Source organism: Rhipicephalus microplus, unplaced genomic scaffold (assembly GCF_043290135.1).
Source record: "Rhipicephalus microplus isolate Deutch F79 unplaced genomic scaffold, USDA_Rmic scaffold_59, whole genome shotgun sequence".
NCBI lineage: Eukaryota > Metazoa > Arthropoda > Arachnida > Ixodida > Ixodidae > Rhipicephalus > Rhipicephalus microplus.
The window spans coordinates 717,727-740,582 of NW_027464632.1; positions in this window are offsets into that span (position 1 = coordinate 717,727).

Consider the following 22,856-nt stretch of genomic DNA (forward strand, 5'->3'; position numbering starts at 1 on the left):
ACACCACTCCCGGGAGGGCTCGAAACTCCAATTTTTCGGTTACCAGCCGAACGTGCTAGCCAATTGCGCCACTGAGACAGTCGTGCTCCACTCTCACCACCGTCAGAACATTTCTTCAGAGCTATCAGCCCAAAGAAAAAAGAGCGCCGCACCATCCCCGGGAGGGCTCGAAACTCCAATTTTTCGGTTACCAGCCGAACGTGCTAGCCAATTGCGCCACGGAGACAGTCGTGCTCCACTCTCACCACCATCAAAACATTTCTTCAGAGCTATCAACCCAAAGAAAAAAAGCAACACACCACTGCCGAGAGGGCTCGAACCTCCAACCTTTCGGTTCACAGCCGATCGCACTAGCAAATTGCGCCACGGAGACAGTCCTGCTATACTCTGACCACCATCAGAAGATATCTTCAAAGCTATCGGCCCAAAAAAGAAGTGCCGCACCACCACCAGGTGGGCTCGAACCTCCAACTTTTCGGTTAACTGCCGAACGCGCTAGCCATTTGCGCCACGGAGACAGTCGTGCTCCACTCTCACCACCGTCAGAACATTTCTTCAGAGCTATCAGCCCAAAGAAAAAGAAGCCCCGCACCACCACCGGGTGGGCTCGAACCTCCAACCTTTTGGTCAACGGCAGATCGCGCTAGCCAATTGCGCCACGGAGACAGTCGTGCTCCACTGTTACCACAGTAAGAACATTTCTTCAGAGCTATCAGCCCAAAGATAAAAAAAGCGCCGCACCACCACCGGGTGGGCTCGAACCTCCAACCTTTCGGTTAACAGCCGATCGCGCTAGCCAATTGCGCCACGGAGACAGTCGTGCTCCACGCTCACCGCCGTCAGAACATTTCTTCAGAGCTATCAGCCCAAAGAAAATAAAGCGCCGCACCACCACCGGGTGGGCTCGAACCTCAAACCTCTCGGTTAACAGCCGATCGCGCTAGCCCATTGCGCCACGGAGACAGTCCTGCTCCCCTCTCACCACCGTCTGAACATGTCTTCAAAGCTATCAGCGCAAAGAAAAAAAGCAACACACCACTCCCGGGAGGGCTCGAACCACCAACCTTTCGGTTAACTGCCGATCGCGCTAGCAAATTGCGCCACGGAGACAGTCCTGCTATACTCTCACCACCATCAGAAGATATCTTCAAAGCTATCGGCCCAAAAAAGAAGTGCCGCACCACCACCAGGTGGGCTCGAACCTCCAACTTTTCGGTTAACTGCCGAACGCGCTAGCCAATTGCGCCACGGAGACAGTCGTGCTCCACTCTCACCACCGTCAGAACATTTCTTCAGAGCTATCAGCCCAAAGAAAAAGAAGCGCCGCACCACCACCGGGTGGGCTCGAACCTCCAACCATTTGGTCAACAGCAGATCGCGCTAGCCAATTGCGCCACGGAGACAGTCGTGCTCCAGTCTCACCACCATCAGAACATATTTTCAAAGCTATCAGCACAAAGAAAAACGCGACACACCACTCCCGGGAGGGCTCGAAACTCCAATTTTTCGGTTAACAGCCGAATGTGCTAGCCAATTGCGCAGAGGAGACAGTCGTGCTCCAATCTCACCACCGCGAGAACATTTCTCCAAAGCTATCAGTACAAAGAAGAAAAAGCACCGCACCACCACCGGGTGGGCTCGAAACTCCAAATTTTCCGTTAACAGCCGAACGTGCTAGCCAATTGCGCCACGGAGACAGTCGTGCTCCACTCTCACCACCGTCAGAACATTTCTTCAGAGCTATCAGCCCAAAGAAAAAAAGCAACACACCACTCCCGAGAGGGCTCGAACCTCCAACCTTTCGGTTCACAGCCGATCGCGCTAGCAAACTGCGCCACGGAGACAATCCTGCTCCCCTCTCACCACCATCAGAAGATAACTTCAAAGCTATCGGCCCAAAAAAGAAGTGCCGCACCACCACCAGGTGGGCTCGAACCTCCAACTTTTCGGTTAACTGCCGAACGCGCTAGCCAATTGCGCCACGGAGACAGTCGTGCTCCACTTTCACCACCGTCAGAACATTTCTTCAGAGCTATCAGCCCAAAGAAAAAGAAGCGCCGCACCACCACCGGGTGTGCTCGAACCTCCAACCTTTTGGTCAACAGCAGATCGCGCTAGCCAATTGCGCCACGGAGACAGTCGTGCTCCAGTCTCACCATCATCAGAACATATTTTCAAAGCTATCAGCGCAAAGAAAAACGCGACACACCACTTCCGGGAGGGCTCGAAACTCCAATTTTTCGGTTAACAGCCGAATGTGCTAGCCAATTGCGCAGAGGAGACAGTCGTGCTCCAATCTCACCACCGCGAGAACATTTCTCCAAAGCTATCAGTACCAAGAAAAAAAAGCACCGCACCACCACCGGGTGGGCTCGAACCTCAAACCTCTCGGTTAAAAGCCGATCGCGTTAGCCGATTGCGCCACGGAGACAGTCCTGCTCCCCTCTCACCACCGTCTGAACATGTCTTCAAAGCTATCAGCGCAAAGAAAAAAGCAACACACCACTCCCGGGAGGGCTCGAACCACCAACCTTTCGGTTAACAGCCGATCGCGCTAGCAAATTGCGCCACAGAGACAGTCGTGCTCTACTGTTACCACAGTAAGAACATTTCTTCAGAGCTATCAGCCCAAAGAAAAAAGCAACACACCACTCCCGAGAGGGCTCGAACCTCCAACCTTTCGGTTAACAGCCGATCGCGCTAGCAAATTGCGCCACGGAGACAGTCCTGCTATACTCTCACCACCTTCAGAACATATCTTCAAAGCTATCGGCCCAAAAAAAAGTGCCGCACCACCACCAGGTGGGCTCGAACCTCCAACTTTTCGGTTAACTGCCGAACGCGCTAGCCAATTGTGCCACGGAGACAGTCGTGCTCCACTCTCACCACCGTCAGAACATTTCTTCAGAGCTATTAGCCCAAAGAAAAAGAAGCGCCGCCCCACCACCGGGTGGGCGAGAACCTCCAACCGTTCGGTCAACAGCAGATCGCGCTAGCCAATTGCGCCACGAAGACAGTCGTGCTCCAGTCTCACCACCGTCAGAACATGTCTCCAAAGCTATCAGCGCAAAGAAAAAAGCAACACACCACTCCCGGGAGAGCTCGAACCACCAACCTTTCGGTTAACAGCCGATCGCGCTAGCAAATTGCGCCACGGAGACAGTCGTGCTCCACTCTTACCACCGTCAGAACATTTCTTCAGAGCTATCAGCCCAAAGAAAAAGAAGCGCCACACCACCACCGGGTGGGCTCGAACCTCCAACCTTTCGGTCAACAGCAGATCGCGTTAGCCAATTGCGCGACGGAGACAGCCGTGCTCCACTCTCAACACCATCAGAACATATCTTCAAAGCTATCAGCGAAAAGAAAAAAAAGCGACACACCGTCCCCGGGTGGGCTAAAACCTCCAACCTTTCGGTTAACAGCCGATCGCGCTAGCCAATTGCGCCACGGAGACAGTCCTGCTTCACTCTCACCACCATCAAAGCATATCTTCAAAGCTATCGGCCCAAAGAAAAAAGAGCGCCGCACCATCCCCGGGTGGGCTCGAACCTCCAACCTTTCGATTAACAGCCGATCGGGCTAGCCAATTGCGCCACGGAGACAGTTGTGCTCCACTCTCACCACCATCAGAACATATCTTCAAAGCTATCAGCGCAAAGAAAAAAGCAACACACCACTCCCGGGAGGGCTCGAAACTCCAATTTTTCGGTTACCAGCCCAACATGCTAGCCAATTGCGCCACGGAGACAGTTGTGCTCCACTCTCACCACCGTCAGAACATTTCTTCAGAGCTATCAGCCCAAAGAAACAAAGCAACACACCACTCCCGAGAGGGCTCGAACCTCCAACCTTTCGGTTCACAGCCGATCGAACTAGCAAATTGCGCCACGGAGACAGTCCTGCTATACTCTCACCACCATCAGAAGATATCTTCAAAGCTATCGGCCCAAAAAAGAAGTGCCGCACCACCACCAGGTGGGCTCGAACCTCCAACTTTTCGGTTAACTGCCGAACGCGCTAGCCAATTGCGCCACGGAGACAGTCGTGCTCCACTCTCACCACCGTCAGAACATTTCTTCAGAGCTATCAGCCCAAAGAAAAAGAAGCGCCGCACCACCACCGGGTGGGCTCGAACCTCCGACCTTTTGGTCAACAGCAGATCGCGCTAGCCAATTGCGCCACGGAGACAGTCATGCTCCAGTCTCACCAACATCAGAACATATTTTCAAAGCTATCAGCACAAAGAAAAACGCGACACACCACTCCTGGGAGGGCTCGAAACTCCAATTTTTCGGTTAACAGCCGAATGTGCTAGCCAAATGCGCAGAGGAGACAGTCGTGCTCCAATCTCACCACCGCGAGAACATTTCTCCAAAGCTATCAGTACAAAGAAAAAAAAGCACCGCACCACCACCGGGTGGGCTCGAAACTCCAAATTTTCGGTTAACAGCCGAACGTGCTAGCCAATTGCGCCACGGAGACAGGCGTGCTCCACTCTCACCACCGTCAGTACATTTCTTCAGAGCTATCAGCCCAAAGAAAAAAAGCAACACACCACTCCCGAGAGGGCTCGAACCTCCAACCTTTCGGTTCACAGCCGATCGCGCTAGCAAATTGCGCCACGGAGACAGTCGTGCTCCACGATCAACACCGTCAGAACATTTCTTCAGAGCTATCAGCCCAAAGAAAATAAAGCGCCGCACCACCACCGGGTGGGCTCGAACCTCCAACCTTTAGGTTAACAGCGGATAGCGCTAGCCAATCGGGCCACGGAGACAGTCGTGCTCTACTCTCACCACCATTAGAACATATCTTCAAAGCTATCAGCCCTCCAAAAAAAAAGCGCCGCACCACCACCGGGTGGGCTCGAACCTCAAACCTCTCGGTTAACAGCCGATCGCGCTAGCCAATTGCGCCACGGAGACAGTCCTGCTCCCCTCTCACCACAGTCTGAACATGTCTTCAAAGCAATCAGCGCAAAGAAAAATGCAACACACCACTCCCGGGAGGGCTCGAACCAACAACCTTTCGGTTAACAGCCGATCGCGCTAGGAAATTGCGCCACAGAGACAGTCGTGCTCCACTGTTACCACAGTAAGAACATATCTTCAGAGCTATCAGCCCAAGGAAAAAAAGCAACACACCACTCCCGAGAGGGCTCGAACCTCCAACCTTTCGGTTAACAGCCGATCGCGCTAGCAAATTGCGCCACGGAGACAGTCCTGCTATACTCTCACCACCATCAGAACATATCTTCAAAGCTATCGGCCCAAAAAAAAAGTGCCGCACCACCACCAGGTGGGCTCGAACCTCCAACGTTTCGGTTAACTGCCGAACGCGCTAGCCAATTGCGCCACGGAGACAGTCGTGCTCCACTCTCACCACCGTCAGAACATTTCTTCAGAGCTATCAGCCCAAAGAAAAAGAAACGCCGCACCACCACCGGGTGGGCGAGAACCTCCAACCTTTCGGTCAACAGCAGATCGCGCTAGCCAATTGCGCCACGTAGACAGTCGTGCTCCAGTCTTACCACCATCAGAACATATTTTCACAGCTATCAGCGCAAAGAAAAACGCGACACACCACTCTCGGGAGGGCTCGAAACTCCAATTTTTCGGTTAACAGCCGAATGTGCTAGCCAATTGCGCAGAGGAGACAGTCGTGCTCCAATCTCACCACCGCGAGAACATTTCTCCAAAGCTATCAGTACAAAGAAAAAAAAGCACCGCACCACCACCGGGTGGGCTCGAAACTCCAAATTTTCGGTTAACAGCCAAACGTGCTAGCCAATTGCGCCACGGAGACAGTCGTGCTCCACTCTCACCACCGTCAGAACATTTCTTCAGAGCTATCAGCCAGAAGAAAAAAAGCAACACACCATTCCCGAGAGGGCTCGAACCTCCAACCTTTCGGTTCACAGCCGATCGCGCTAGCAAATTGCGCCACGGAGACAGTCGTGCTCCACTCTCACCACCGTCAGAACATTTCTTCAGAGCTATCAGCCCAAAGAAAAAAAGCAACACACCACTCTCGAGAGGGCTCGAACCTCCAACCTTTCGGTTCACAGCCGATCGCGCTAGCAAATTGCGCCACGGAGACAGTCCTGCTATACTCTCACAACCATCAGAAGATATCTTCAAAGCTATCGGCCCAAAAAAGTGTGCCGCACGACCACCAGGTGGGCTTGAACCTCCAACTTTTCGGTTAACTGCCGAACGCGCTAGCCAATTGCGCCACGGAGACAGTGGTGCTCCACTCTCACCACCGTCAAAACATTTCTTCAGAGCTATCAGCCCAAAGAAAAAGAAGCGCCGCACCACCACCGGGTGGGCTCGAACCTCCAACCTTTTGGTCAACAGCAGATCGCGCTAGTCAATTGCGCCACGGAGACAGTCGTGCTCCAGTCTCACCACCATCAGAACATATTTTGAAAGCTATCAGCGCAAAGAAAAACGCGACACACCACTCCCGGGAGGGCTCGAAACTCCAATTTTTCGGTTAACAGCCGAATGTGCTAGCCAATTGCGCAGAGGAGACAGTCGTGCTCCAATCTCACCACCGCGAGAACATTTCTTCAGAGCTATCAGCCCAAAGAAAAAAAAGCGCCCCACCACCACTGGGTGGGCTCGAACCTCCAACCTTTCGGTGAACAGCTGATCGCGCTAGCCAATTTCGCCACGGAGACAGTCGTGCTTCACTCTCACCACCGTCAGAACATTTCTTCAGAGCTATCAGCCCAAAGATAAAAAAAGCGCCGCACCACCACCGGGTGGGCTCGAACCTCCAACCTTTCGGTTAACAGCCGATCGCGCTAGCCAATTGCGACACGGAGACAGTCGTGCTCCACGCTCACCACCGTCAGAACATTTCTTCAGAGCTATCAGCCCAAAGAAAATAAAGCGCCGCACCACCACCGGGTGGGCTCGAACCTCCAACCTTTAGGTTAACAGCGGATAGCGCTAGCCAATTGGGCCACGGAGACAGTCCTGCTATACTCTCACCACCATCAGAACATATCTTCAAAGCTATCGGCCCAAAAAAAAGTGCCGCACCACCACCAGGTGGGCTCGAACCTCCAACTTTTCGGTTAACTGCCGAACGCGCTAGCCAATTGCGCCACGGAGACAGTCGTGCTCCACTCTCACCACCGTCACAACATTTCTTCAGAGCTATCAGCCCAAAGAAAAAGAAGCGCCGCACCACCACCGGGTGGGCGAGAACCTCCAACCTTTCGGTCAACAGCAGATCGCGCTAGCCAATTGCGCCACGGAGACAGTCGTGCTCCAGTCTTACCACCATCAGAACATATTTTCAAAGCTATCAGCGCAAAGAAAAACGCGACACACCACTCCCGGGAGGGCTCGAAACTCCAATTTTTCGGTTAACAGCTGAATGTGCTAGCCAATTGTGCCAAGGAGACAGTCCTGCTCCAATCTCACCACCGCGAGAATATTTCTTTAAAGCTATCAGCCCAAGGAAAAAAAAGCGCCCCACCACCAACGGGTGGGCTCGAACCTCCAACCTTTCGGTGAACAGCCGATCGCGCTAGACAATTGCGCCACGGAGACAGTCGTGCTTCACTCTCACCACCGTCAGAACATTTCTTCAGAGCTATCAGCCCAAAGAAAAAAAAGCGCCGCACCACCACCGAGTGGGCTCGAACCTCCAACTTTTCGGTTAACAGCCGATCGCGCTAGCCAATTGCGCCACGGAGACAGTCTTGCTCCACGCTCACCACCGTCAGAACATTTCTTCAGAGCCATCAGCCCAAAGAAAATAAAGCGCCGCACCACCACCGGGTGGGGTCGAACCTCCAACCTTTAGGTTAACAGCGGATAGCGCTAGCCAATGGGGCCACGGAGACAGTCGTGCTCCACTCTCATCACCATCAGAACATATCTTCAAAGCTATCAGCCCAAAGAAAAAAAGCGCCGCACCACCACCGGGTGAGCTAGAACCTCAAACCTTTCGGTTAACAGCCGATCGCGCCAGCCAATTGCGCCACGGAGACAGTCCTGCTCCCCTCTCACCACCATCAGAACATATCTTCAAAGCAATCAGCCGATAGAAAAAAAAAGCCCGAACCACCACCGGGTGGGCTCGAACCTCCAACCTTTCGGTTAATGGCCGAACGTGCTAGCCAATTGCGCCACGGAGATTGTCGTGCTAATCTCACCACCGTCAGAACCTTTCTCCAAAGCTATCAGCGCAAAGAAAAAAAAGTGCCCCACCACCACCGGGTGGGCTCGAAACTCCAATTGTTCGGTTGACAGCCGAACGTGCTAGCCAATTGCGCCACGGAGACAGTCCTGCTTCACCCTCACTACCATCAGAACATATCCTCAAAGCTATCAGCCTAAAGAGAAAAAAGCAACACACCACACCCGGGAGGGCTCGAACCTCCAACCTTTCAGTTAACAGCCGATCGCGCTAGCCAATTGCGCCACGGAGACAGTCGTGCTCCAATCTCACCACCGTCAGAACATATCTTCAAAGCTATCAGCCCAAAGAAAAAAAGCGCCGCACCGCCACAGGGTTGGCTCGAACCTCCAACCTTTCGGTTAACCGCCGATCGCTCTGGCCAATTGCGCCACGGAGACAGTCCTGCTCCACTCTCACAACCATCAGAACATATCTTCAAAGCTATCAGCCTAAAGAAAAAAAAGCAACACACCACTCCCGGGAAGGCTCGAACCTCCAACCTTTCAGTTAACAGCCGATCGCGCTAGCCAATTGCGCCACGGAGACAGTCGTGCTTCAATCTCACCACCGTAAGAACATGTCTCCAAAGCTATTAGCGCAAAGAAAAAAGCAACACACCACTCCCGGGAGGGCTCGAACCACCAACATTTCGATTAACAGCCAATCGCGCTAGCAAATTGCGCCACGGAGACAGTCCTGCTCCACTCTCACCACCATCAGAAGATATCTTCAAAGCTATCAGCCGAAAGAAAAAAAAGCGCCGCCCCACCACCGGGTGGGCTCGAAACTCCAACTTTCGGTTATCAGCCGATCGCGATCGCCAATCGCGCCACGGAGACAGTCCTGCTCCACTCTCACCACCATGAGAACATATCTTCAAAGCAATAAGCCTAAAGAAAAAAAAGCGCCGCACCACTACCGGGTGAGCTCGAAACTCCAAGCTTTCGGTTAACAGCCGATCACGCTAGCCAATTGCGCAACGGAGACAGTCCTGCTCCACTCACACCACCATCAGAACATATCTTCAAAGCTATCAGCCCAAAGAAAAAAAAGCGCCGCACCACTACCGGGTGGGCTCGAAACTCCAAGCTTTCGGTTAACAGCCGACCGCGCTAGCCAATTGCGCCACGGAGACAGTCATGCTCCACACTCACCACCACCAGAACATACCTTCCAAGCTATCAGCGCAAAGAAAAAAGCAACACACCACTCCCGGGAGGGCTCGAAACTCCAAGCTTTCGGTTAACAGCCGATCGCGCTAGCCAATTGCTCCACGGAGACAGTCCTGCTCCATTCTCACCACCATCAGAAGATATCTCCAAAGCTATCAGCCGAAAGAAAAAAAGCGCCGCACCACCACCGGGTGGGCTCGAACCTCCAACCTTTCGGTTATCAGCCGATCGCGATCGCCAATCGCGCCACGGAGACAGTCCTGCTCCACTCTCACCACCATCAGAACATATCTTCAAAGCTATAAGCCTAAAGAAAAAAAAGTGCCGCACCACTACCGGGTGGGCTCGAAACTCCAAACTTTCGGTTAACAGCCGATCACGCTAGCCAATTGCGCCACGGAGACAGTCCTGCTCCACTCTCACCACCATCAGAACATATCTTTAAAGCTATCAGCCCAAAGAAAAAAAGCGCCGCACCACCACCGGGTGGGCTCGAACCTCCAACTTTTCAGTTAACAGCCGATCGCGCTAGCCAATTGCGCCACGGAGACAGTCGTGCTCCACGCTCACCGCCGTCAGAACATTTCTTCAGAGCTATCAGCCCAAAAAAAATAAAGCGCCGCACCACCACTGGGTGGGCTCGAACCTCCAACCTTTAGGTTAAAAGCGGATAGCGCTAGCCAATTGGGCCACGGAGACAGTCGTGCTCCACTCTCATCACCATCAGAACATATCTTCAAAGCTATCAGCCCAAAGAAAAAAAAAGCGCCGCACCACCACCGGGTGAGCTCGAACCTCAAACCTTTCGGTTAACAGCCGATCGCGCTAGCCAATTGCGCCACGGAGACAGTCCTGCTCCCCTCTCACCACAGTCTGAACATGTCTTCAAAGCAATCAGCGCAAAGAAAAATGCAACACACCACTCCCGGGAGGGCTCGAACCACCAACCTTTCGGTTAACAGCCGATCGCGCTAGGAAATTGCGCCACAGAGACAGTCGTGCTCCACTGTTACCACAGTAAGAACATTTCTTCAGAGCTATCAGCCCAAAGAAAAAAAGCAACACACCACTCCCGAGAGGGCTCGAACCTCCAACCTTTCGGTTAACAGCCGATCGCGCTAGCAAATTGCGCCACGGAGACAGTCCTGCTATACTCTCACCACCATCAGAACATATCTTCAAAGCTATCGGCCCCAAAAAAAAGTGCCGCACCACCACCAGGTGGGCTCGAACCTCCAACGTTTCGGTTAACTGCCGAACGCGCTAGCCAATTGCGCCACGGAGACAGTCGTGCTCCACTCTCACCACCGTCAGAACATTTCTTCAGAGCTATCAGCCCAAAGAAAAAGAAACGCCGCACCACCACCGGGTGGGCGAGAACCTCCAACCTTTCGGTCAACAGCAGATCGCGCTAGCCAATTGCGCCACGGAGACAGTCGTGCTCCAGTCTTACCACCATCAGAACATATTTTCAAAGCTATCAGCGCAAAGAAAAACGCGACACGCCACTCTCGGGAGGGCTCGAAACTCCAATTTTTCGGTTAACAGCCGAATGTGCTAGCCAATTGCGCAGAGGAGACAGTCGTGCTCCAATCTCACCACCGCGAGAACATTTCTCCAAAGCTATCAGTACAAAGAAAAAAAAGCACCGCACCACCACCGGGTGGGCTCGAAACTCCAAATTTTCGGTTAACAGCCAAACGTTCTAGCCAATTGCGCCACGGAGACAGTCGTGCTCCACTCTCACCACCGTCAGAACATTTCTTCAGAGCTATCAGCCCAAAGAAAAAAAGCAACACACCATTCCCGAGAGGGCTCGAACCTCCAACCTTTCGGTTCACAGCCGATCGCGCTAGCAAATTGCGCCACGGAGACAGTCGTGCTCCACTCTCACCACCGTCAGAACATTTCTTCAGAGCTATCAGCCCAAAGAAAAAAAGCAACACACCACTCCCGAGAGGGCTCGAACCTCCAACCTTTCGGTTCACAGCCGATCGCGCTAGCAAATTGCGCCACGGAGACAGTCCTGCTATACTCTCACCACCATCAGAAGATATCTTCAAAGCTATCGGCCCAAAAAAGTGTGCCGCACGACCACCAGGTGGGCTTGAACCTCCAACTTTTCGGTTAACTGCCGAACGCGCTAGCCAATTGCGCCACGGAGACAGTCGTGCTCCACTCTCACCACCGTCAGAACATTTCTTCAGAGCTATCAGCCCAAAGAAAAAGAAGCGCCGCACCACCACCGGGTGGGCTCGAACCTCCAACCTTTTGGTCAACAGCAGATCGCGCTAGCCAATTGCGCCACGGAGACAGTTGTGCTCCAGTCTCACCACCATCAGAACATATTTTCAAAGCTATCAGCGCAAAGAAAAACGCGACGCACCACCCCCGGGAGGGCTCGAAACTCCAATTTTTCGGTTAACAGCCGAATGTGCTAGCCAATTGCGCAGAGGAGACAGTCGTGCTCCAATCTCACCACCGCGAGAACATTTCTCCAAAGCTATCAGTACAAAGAAAAAAAAGCACCGCGCCACCACCGGGTGGGCTCGAAACTCCAAATTTTCGGTTAACAGCCAAACGTGCTAGCCAATTGCGCCACGGAGACAGTCGTGCTCCACTCTCACCACCGTCAGAACATTTCTTCAGAGCTATCAGCCCAAAGAAAAAAAAGCGCCCCACCACCACTGGGTGGGCTCGAACCTCCAACCTTTCGGTGAACAGCCGATCGCGCTAGCCAATTTCGCCACGGAGACAGTCGTGCTTCACTCTCACCACCGTCAGAACATTTCTTCAGAGCTATCAGCCCAAAGATAAAAAAAGCGCCGCACCACCACCGGGTGGGCTCGAACCTCCAACCTTTCGGTTAACAGCGGATAGCGCTAGCCAATTGGGCCACGGAGACAGTCCTGCTATACTCTCACCACCATCAGAACATATCTTCAAAGCTATCGGCCCCAAAAAAAGTGCCGCACCACCACCAGGTGGGCTCGAACCTCCAACTTTTCGGTTAACTGCCGAACGCGCTAGCCAATTGCGCCACGGAGACAGTCGTGCTCCACTCTCACCACCGTCACAACATTTCTTCAGAGCTATCAGCCCAAAGAAAAAGAAGCGCCGCACCACCACCGGGTGGGCGAGAACCTCCAACCTTTCGGTCAACAGCAGATCGCGCTAGCCAATTGCGCCACGGAGACAGTCGTGCTCCAGTCTTACCACCATCAGAACATATTTTCAAAGCTATCAGCGCAAAGAAAAACGCGACACACCACTCCCGGGAGGGCTCGAAACTCCAATTTTTCGGTTAACAGCTGAATGTGCTAGCCAATTGTGCCAAGGAGACAGTCCTGCTCCAATCTCACCACCGCGAGAATATTTCTTTAAAGCTATCAGCCCAAAGAAAAAAACGCGCCCCACCACCAACGGGTGGGCTCGAACCTCCAACCTTTCGGTGAACAGCCGATCGCGCTAGACAATTGCGCCACGGAGACAGTCGTGCTTCACTCTCACCACCGTCAGAACATTTCTTCAGAGGTATCAGCCCAAAGAAAAAAAAGCGCCGCACCACCACCGAGTGGGCTCGAACCTCCAACTTTTCGGTTAACAGCCGATCGCGCTAGCCAATTGCGCCACGGAGACAGTCTTGCTCCACGCTCACCACCGTCAGAACATTTCTTCAGAGCCATCAGCCCAAAGAAAATAAAGCGCCGCACCACCACCGGGTGGGGTCGAACCTCCAACCTTTAGGTTAACAGCGGATAGCGCTAGCCAATGGGGCCACGGAGACAGTCGTGCTCCACTCTCATCACCATCAGAACATATCTTCAAAGCTATCAGCCCAAAGAAAAAAAGCGCCGCACCACCACCGGGTGAGCTAGAACCTCAAACCTTTCGGTTAACAGCCGATCGCGCTAGCCAATTGCGCCACGGAGACAGTCCTGCTCCCCTCTCACCACCATCAGAACATATCTTCAAAGCAATCAGCCGATAGAAAAAAAAGCCCGAACCACCACCGGGTGGGCTCGAACCTCCAACCTTTCGGTTAATGGCCGAACGTGCTAGCCAATTGCGCCACGGAGATTGTCGTGCTAATCTCACCACCGTCAGAACCTTTCTCCAAAGCTATCAGCGCAAAGAAAAAAAAGTGCCCCACCACCACCGGGTGGGCTCGAAACTCCAATTGTTCGGTTGACAGCCGAACGTGCTAGCCAATTGCGCCACGGAGACAGTCCTGCTTCACCCTCACTACCATCAGAACATATCCTCAAAGCTATCAGCCTAAAGAGAAAAAAGCAACACACCACACCCGGGAGGGCTCGAACCTCCAACCTTTCAGTTAACAGCCGATCGCGCTAGCCAATTGCGCCACGGAGACAGTCGTGCTCCAATCTCACCACCGTCAGAACATATCTTCAAAGCTATCAGCCCAAAGAAAAAAAGCGCCGCACCGCCACAGGGTTGGCTCGAACCTCCAACCTTTCGGTTAACCGCCGATCGCTCTGGCCAATTGCGCCACGGAGACAGTCCTGCTCCACTCTCACAACCATCAGAACATATCTTCAAAGCTATCAGCCTAAAGAAAAAAAAGCAACACACCACTCCCGGGAAGGCTCGAACCTCCAACCTTTCAGTTAACAGCCGATCGCGCTAGCCAATTGCGCCACGGAGACAGTCGTGCTTCAATCTCACCACCGTCAGAACATGTCTCCAAAGCTATTAGCGCAAAGAAAAAAGCAACACACCACTCCCGGGAGGGCTCGAACCACCAACATTTCGATTAACAGCCAATCGCGCTAGCAAATTGCGCCACGGAGACAGTCCTGCTCCACTCTCACCACCATCAGAAGATATCTTCAAAGCTATCAGCCGAAAGAAAAAAAAGCGCCGCCCCACCACCGGGTGGGCTCGAAACTCCAACTTTCGGTTATCAGCCGATCGCGATCGCCAATCGCGCCACGGAGACAGTCCTGCTCCACTCTCACCACCATGAGAACATATCTTCAAAGCAATAAGCCTAAAGAAAAAAAAGCGCCGCACCACTACCGGGTGAGCTCGAAACTCCAAGCTTTCGGTTAACAGCCGATCACGCTAGCCAATTGCGCAACGGAGACAGTCCTGCTCCACTCACACCACCATCAGAACATATCTTCAAAGCTATCAGCCCAAAGAAAAAAAAGCGCCGCACCACTACCGGGTGGGCTCGAAACTCCAAGCTTTCGGTTAACAGCCGACCGCGCTAGCCAATTGCGCCACGGAGACAGTCATGCTCCACACTCACCACCACCAGAACATACCTTCCAAGCTATCAGCGCAAAGAAAAAAGCAACACACCACTCCCGGGAGGGCTCGAAACTCCAAGCTTTCGGTTAACAGCCGATCGCGCTAGCCAATTGCTCCACGGAGACAGTCCTGCTCCATTCTCACCACCATCAGAAGATATCTCCAAAGCTATCAGCCGAAAGAAAAAAAGCGCCGCACCACCACCGGGTGGGCTCGAACCTCCAACCTTTCGGTTATCAGCCGATCGCGATCGCCAATCGCGCCACGGAGACAGTCCTGCTCCACTCTCACCACCATCAGAACATATCTTCAAAGCTATAAGCCTAAAGAAAAAAAAGTGCCGCACCACTACCGGGTGGGCTCGAAACTCCAAACTTTCGGTTAACAGCCGATCACGCTAGCCAATTGCGCCACGGAGACAGGCCTGCTCCACTCTCACCACCATCAGAACATATCTTTAAAGCTATCAGCCCAAAGAAAAAAAGCGCCGCACCACCACCGGGTGGGCTCGAACCTCCAACTTTTCAGTTAACAGCCGATCGCGCTAGCCAATTGCGCCACGGAGACAGTCGTGCTCCACGCTCACCGCCGTCAGAACATTTCTTCAGAGCTATCAGCCCAAAAAAAATAAAGCGCCGCACCACCACTGGGTGGGCTCGAACCTCCAACCTTTAGGTTAAAAGCGGATAGCGCTAGCCAATTGGGCCACGGAGACAGTCGTGCTCCACTCTCATCACCATCAGAACATATCTTCAAAGCTATCAGCCCAAAGAAAAAAAAAGCGCCGCACCACCACCGGGTGAGCTCGAACCTCAAACCTTTCGGTTAACAGCCGATCGCGCTAGCCAATTGCGCCACGGAGACAGTCCTGCTCCCCTCTCACCACAGTCTGAACATGTCTTCAAAGCAATCAGCGCAAAGAAAAATGCAACACACCACTCCCGGGAGGGCTCGAACCACCAACCTTTCGGTTAACAGCCGATCGCGCTAGGAAATTGCGCCACAGAGACAGTCGTGCTCCACTGTTACCACAGTAAGAACATTTCTTCAGAGCTATCAGCCCAAAGAAAAAAAGCAACACACCACTCCCGAGAGGGCTCGAACCTCCAACCTTTCGGTTAACAGCCGATCGCGCTAGCAAATTGCGCCACGGAGACAGTCCTGCTATACTCTCACCACCATCAGAACATAACTTCAAAGCTATCGGCCCAAAAAAAAAGTGCCGCACCACCACCAGGTGGGCTCGAACCTCCAACGTTTCGGTTAACTGCCGAACGCGCTAGCCAATTGCGCCACGGAGACAGTCGTGCTCCACTCTCACCACCGTCAGAACATTTCTTCAGAGCTATCAGCCCAAAGAAAAAGAAACGCCGCACCACCACCGGGTGGGCGAGAACCTCCAACCTTTCGGTCAACAGCAGATCGCGCTAGCCAATTGCGCCACGGAGACAGTCGTGCTCCAGTCTTACCACCATCAGAACATATTTTCAAAGCTATCAGCGCAAAGAAAAACGCGACACGCCACTCTCGGGAGGGCTCGAAACTCCAATTTTTCGGTTAACAGCCGAATGTGCTAGCCAATTGCGCAGAGGAGACAGTCGTGCTCCAATCTCACCACCGCGAGAACATTTCTCCAAAGCTATCAGTACAAAGAAAAAAAAGCACCGCACCACCACCGGGTGGGCTCTAAACTCCAAATTTTCGGTTAACAGCCAAACGTTCTAGCCAATTGCGCCACGGAGACAGTCGTGCTCCACTCTCACCACCGTCAGAACATTTCTTCAGAGCTATCAGCCCAAAGAAAAAAAGCAACACACCATTCCCGAGAGGGCTCGAACCTCCAACCTTTCGGTTCACAGCCGATCGCGCTAGCAAATTGCGCCACGGAGACAGTCGTGCTCCACTCTCACCACCGTCCAAACATTTCTTCAGAGCTATCAGCCCAAAGAAAAAAAGCAACACACCACTCCCGAGAGGGCTCGAACCTCCAACCTTTCGGTTCACAGCCGATCGCGCTAGCGAATTGCGCCACGGAGACAGTCCTGCTATACTCTCACCACCATCAGAAGATATCTTCAAAGCTATCGGCCCAAAAAAGTGTGCCGCACGACCACCAGGTGGGCTTGAACCTCCAACTTTTCGGTTAACTGCCGAACGCGCTAGCCAATTGCGCCACGGAGACAGTCGTGCTCCACTCTCACCACCGTCAGAACATTTCTTCAGAGCTATCAGCCCAAAGAAAAAGAAGCGCCGCACCACCACCGGGTGGGCTCGAACCTCCAACCTTTTGGTCAACAGCAGATCGCGCTAGCCAATTGCGCCACGGAGACAGTCGTGCTCCAGTCTCACCACCATCAGAACATATTTTCAAAGCTATCAGCGCAAAGAAAAACGCGACGCACCACCCCCGGGAGGGCTCGAAACTCCAATTTTTCGGTTAACAGCCGAATGTGCTAGCCAATTGCGCAGAGGAGACAGTCGTGCTCCAATCTCACCACCGCGAGAACATTTCTCCAAAGCTATCAGTACAAAGAAAAAAAAGCACCGCGCCACCACCGGGTGGGCTCGAAACTCCAAATTTTCGGTTAACAGCCAAACGTGCTAGCCAATTGCGCCACGGAGACAGTCGTGCTCCACTCTCACCACCGTCAGAACATTTCTTCAGAGCTATCAGCCCAAAGAAAAAAAAGCGCCCCACCACCACTGGGTGGGCTCGAACCTCCAACCTTTCGGTGAACAGCCGATCGCGCTAGCCAATTTCGCCACGGAGACAGTCGTGCTTCACTCTCACCACCGTCAGAACATTTCTTCAGAGCTATCAGCCCAAAGATAAAAAAAGCGCCGCACCACCACCGGGTGGGCTCGAACCTCCAACCTTTCGGTTAACAGCGGATAGCGCTAGCCAATTGGGCCACGGAGACAGTCCTGCTATACTCTCACCACCATCAGAACATATCTTCAAAGCTATCGGCCCCAAAAAAAGTGCCGCACCACCACCAGGTGGGCTCGAACCTCCAACTTTTCGGTTAACTGCCGAACGCGCTAGCCAATTGCGCCACGGAGACAGTCGTGCTCCACTCTCACCACCGTCACAACATTTCTTCAGAGCTATCAGCCCAAAGAAAAAGAAGCGCCGCACCACCACCGGGTGGGCGAGAACCTCCAACCTTTCGGTCAACAGCAGATCGCGCTAGCCAATTGCGCCACGGAGACAGTCGTGCTCCAGTCTTACCACCATCAGAACATATTTTCAAAGCTATCAGCGCAAAGAAAAACGCGACACACCACTCCCGGGAGGGCTCGAAACTCCAATTTTTCGGTTAACAGCTGAATGTGCTAGCCAATTGTGCCAAGGAGACAGTCCTGCTCCAATCTCACCACCGCGAGAATATTTCTTTAAAGCTATCAGCCCAAAGAAAAAAACGCGCCCCACCACCAACGGGTGGGCTCGAACCTCCAACCTTTCGGTGAACAGCCGATCGCGCTAGACAATTGCGCCACGGAGACAGTCGTGCTTCACTCTCACCACCGTCAGAACATTTCTTCAGAGGTATCAGCCCAAAGAAAAAAAAGCGCCGCACCACCACCGAGTGGGCTCGAACCTCCAACTTTTCGGTTAACAGCCGATCGCGCTAGCCAATTGCGCCACGGAGACAGTCTTGCTCCACGCTCACCACCGTCAGAACATTTCTTCAGAGCCATCAGCCCAAAGAAAATAAAGCGCCGCACCACCACCGGGTGGGGTCGAACCTCCAACCTTTAGGTTAACAGCGGATAGCGCTAGCCAATGGGGCCACGGAGACAGTTGTGCTCCACTCTCATCACCATCAGAACATATCTTCAAAGCTATCAGCCCAAAGAAAAAAAGCGCCGCACCACCACCGGGTGAGCTAGAACCTCAAACCTTTCGGTTAACAGCCGATCGCGCTAGCCAATTGCGCCACGGAGACAGTCCTGCTCCCCTCTCACCACCATCAGAACATATCTTCAAAGCAATCAGCCGATAGAAAAAAAAGCCCGAACCACCACCGGGTGGGCTCGAACCTCCAACCTTTCGGTTAATGGCCGAACGTGCTAGCCAATTGCGCCACGGAGATTGTCGTGCTAATCTCACCACCATCAGAACCTTTCTCCAAAGCTATCAGCGCAAAGAAAAAAAAGTGCCCCACCACCACCGGGTGGGCTCGAAACTCCCATTGTTCGGTTGACAGCCGAACGTGCTAGCCAATTGCGCCACGGAGACAGTCCTGCTTCACCCTCACTACCATCAGAACATATCCTCAAAGCTATCAGCCTAAAGAGAAAAAAGCAACACACCACTCCCGGGAGGGCTCGAACCTCCAACCTTTCAGTTAACAGCCGATCGCGCTAGCCAATTGCGCCACGGAGACAGTCGTGCTCCAATCTCACCACCGTCAGAACATATCTTCAAAGCTATCAGCCCAAAGAAAAAAAGCGCCGCACCGCCACAGGGTTGGCTCGAACCTCCAACCTTTCGGTTAACCGCCGATCGCTCTGGCCAATTGCGCCACGGAGACAGTCCTGCTCCACTCTCACAACCATCAGAACATATCTTCAAAGCTATCAGTCTAAAGAAAAAAAAGCAACACACCACTCCCGGGAAGGCTCGAACCTCCAACCTTTCAGTTAACAGCCGATCGCGCTAGCCAATTGCGCCACGGAGACAGTCGTGCTTCAATCTCACCACCGTCAGAACATGTCTCCAAAGCTATTAGCGCAAAGAAAAAAGCAACACACCACTCCCGGGAGGGCTCGAACCACCAACATTTCGATTAACAGCCGATCGCGCTAGCAAATCGCGCCACGGAGACAGTCGTGCTCCACTCTCACCACCGTCAGAACATTTCTCCAAAGCTATCAGCGCAAAGAAAAAAAAGCGCCCCACCACCACCGGGTGGGCTCGAACCTCCAACCTTTCGGTGAACAGCCGATCGCGCTAGCCAATGCGCCACGGAGACAGTCGTGCTCCACTCTCAACACCATCAGAACATATCTTCAAAGCTATCCGCGAAAAGAAAAAAAAGCGACACACCGTCCCCGGGTGGGCTCAAACCTCTAACCTTTCGGTTAACAGCCAATCGCGCTAGACAATTGCGCCACAAAGACAGTCCTGCTCCACTCTCGCCACCATCAAAACATATCTTCAAAGCTATCAGCCCAAAAAAAAGAGCGCCGCACTATTCCCGGGTGGGCTCGAACCTCCAACTTTTCGGTTAACAGCCGATCGCGCTAGCCAATTTCGCCACGGAGACAGTCATGCTCCACACTCACCACCATCAGAACATATCTTCCAAGCTATCAGCGCAAAGAAAAAAGCAACACACCACTCCCGGGAGGGCTCGAAACTCCAATTTCTCGGTTACCAGCCGAACGTGCTAGCCAATTGCGCCACGGAGACAGTCGTGCTCCAATCTCACCACCATCAGAACAATTCTTCAGAGCTATCAGCCCAAAGAAAAAAAAGCGCTGCACCACCACCGGGTGGGCTCGAACTTCCAACCTTTCGGTAAACAGCCGATCGCGCTAGCCAATTGCGCCACGGAGACAGTCGTGCTCCACTCTCACCACCATCAGAACATTTCTCCAAAGCTATCAGCGCAAAGAAAAAAAAAACGCCGCACCACGACCTGGTGGGCTCGAACCTCCAACATTTCGGTTAACAGCCAACCGTGCTGGCCAATTGCGCCACGGAGACAGTCCTGCTTCACTCTCGCCACCATCAGAACATATCTTCAAAGCTATCAGCCTAAAGAAAAAAAAGCGCCGCACCACTACCGGGTCGGCTGGAAACTCCAAGCTTTCGGTTAACAGCCGATCGCGCTAGCCAATTGCGCCACGGAGACAGTCCTGCTCCACTCTCACCACCATCAGAAGATATCTTCAAAGCTATCAGCCGAAAGAAAAAAAAGCGCCGCCCCACCACCGGGTGGGCTCGAAACTCCAACTTTCGGTTATCAGCCGATCGCGATCGCGAATCGCGCCACGGAGACAGTCCTGCTCCACTCTCACCACCATCAGAACATATCTTCAAAGCAATAAGCCTAAAGAAAAAAAAGCGCCGCACCACTACCGGGTGAGCTCGAAACTCCAAGCTTTCGGTTAACAGCCGATCACGCTAGCCAATTGCGCCACGGAGACAGTCCTGCTCCACTCACACCACCATCAGAACATATCTTCAAAGCTATCAGCCCAAAGAAAAAAAAGCGCCGCACCACTACCGGGTGGGCTGGAAACTCCAAGCTTTCGGTTAACAGCCGACCGCGCTAGCCAATTGCGCCACGGAGACAGTCATGCTCCACACTCACCACCACCAGAACATACCTTCCAAGCTATCAGCGCAAAGAAAAAAGCAACACACCACTCCCGGGAGGGCTCGAAACTCCAAGCTTTCGGTTAACAGCCGATCGCGCTAGCCAATTGCTCCACGGAGACAGTCCTGCTCCATTCTCACCACCATCAGAAGATATCTTCAAAGCTATCAGCCGAAAGAAAAAAAGCGCCGCACCACCACCGGGTGGGCTCGAACCTCCAACCTTTCGGTTATCAGCCGATCGCGATCGCCAATCGCGCCACGGAGACAGTCCTGCTCCACTCTCACCACCATCAGAACATATCTTCAAAGCTATAAGCCTAAAGAAAAAAAAGTGCCGCACCACTACCGGGTGGGCTCGAAACTCCAAACTTTCGGTTAACAGCCGATCACGCTAGCCAATTGCGCCACGGAGACAGTCCTGCTCCACTCTCACCACCATCAGAACATATCTTTAAAGCTATCAGCCCAAAGAAAAAAAGCGCCGCACCACCACCGGGTGGGCTCGAACCTCCAACTTTTCAGTTAACAGCCGATCGCGCTAGCCAATTGCGCCACGGAGACAGTCGTGCTCCACGCTCACCGCCGTCAGAACATTTCTTCAGAGCTATCAGCCCAAAAAAAATAAAGCGCCGCACCACCACTGGGTGGGCTCGAACCTCCAACCTTTAGGTTAACAGCGGATAGCGCTAGCCAATTGGGCCACGGAGACAGTCGTGCTCCACTCTCATCACCATCAGAACATATCTTCAAAGCTATCAGCCCAAAGAAAAAAAAAGCGCCGCACCACCACCGGGTGAGCTCGAACCTCAAACCTTTCGGTTGACAGCCGATCGCGCTAGCCAATTGCGCCACGGAGACAGTCCTGCTCCCCTCTCACCACCATCAGAACATATCTTCAGAGCAATCAGCCCATAGAAAAAAAAGCCCGCACTACCACCGGGTGGGCTCGAACCTCCAACCTTTCGGTTAACGGCCGAACGTGCTAGCCAATTGCGCCACAGAGATTGTCGTGCTAATCTCACCACCGTCAGAACCTTTCTCCAAAGCTAGCCCCACCACCACCGGGTGGGCTCGAAACTCCAATTTTTCGGTTGACAGCCGAACGTGCTAGCCAATTGCGCCACGGAGATAGTCGTGCTCCAATCTCACCACCGTCAGAACATTTTTCCAAAGCTATCAGCGCAAAGAAAAAAAAGCGCCCCACCACCCCCGGGTGGGCTCGAACCTCCAACCTTTCGGTGAACAGCCGATCGCGCTAGCCAATTGAGCCACGGAGACAGTCGTGCTCCACTCTCACCACCGTCAGAACATATGTTCAGTGCTATCAGCTCAAAGAAATAAAAGCGCCGCACCACCACCGGGTGGGCTTGAGCCTCCAACCTTTCGGTTAACAGCCGATCGCGATAGCCAATTGTGCCACGGAGACAGTCCTGCTCCACTCTCACCACCATCAGAACATTTCTTCAGAGCTATCAGCCCAAAGATAAAAAAAGCGCCGCACCACCACCGGGGGGGCTCGAACCTCCAACCTTTCGGTTAACAGCCGATCGCGCTAGCCAATTGCGCCACGGAGACAGTCGTGCTCCACGCTCACCACCGTCAGAACATTTCTTCAGAGCTATCAGCCCAAAGAAAATAAAGCGCCGCACCACCACCGGGTGGGCTCGAACCTCCAACCTTTAGGTTAACAGCGGATAGCGCTAGCCAATTGGGCCACGGAGACAGTCCTGCTATACTCTCACCACCATCAGAACATATCTTCAAAGCTATCGGCCCAAAAAAAAGTGCCGCACCACCACCAGGTGGGCTCGAACCTCCAACTTTTCGGTTAACTGCCGAACGCGCTAGCCAATTGCGCCACGGAG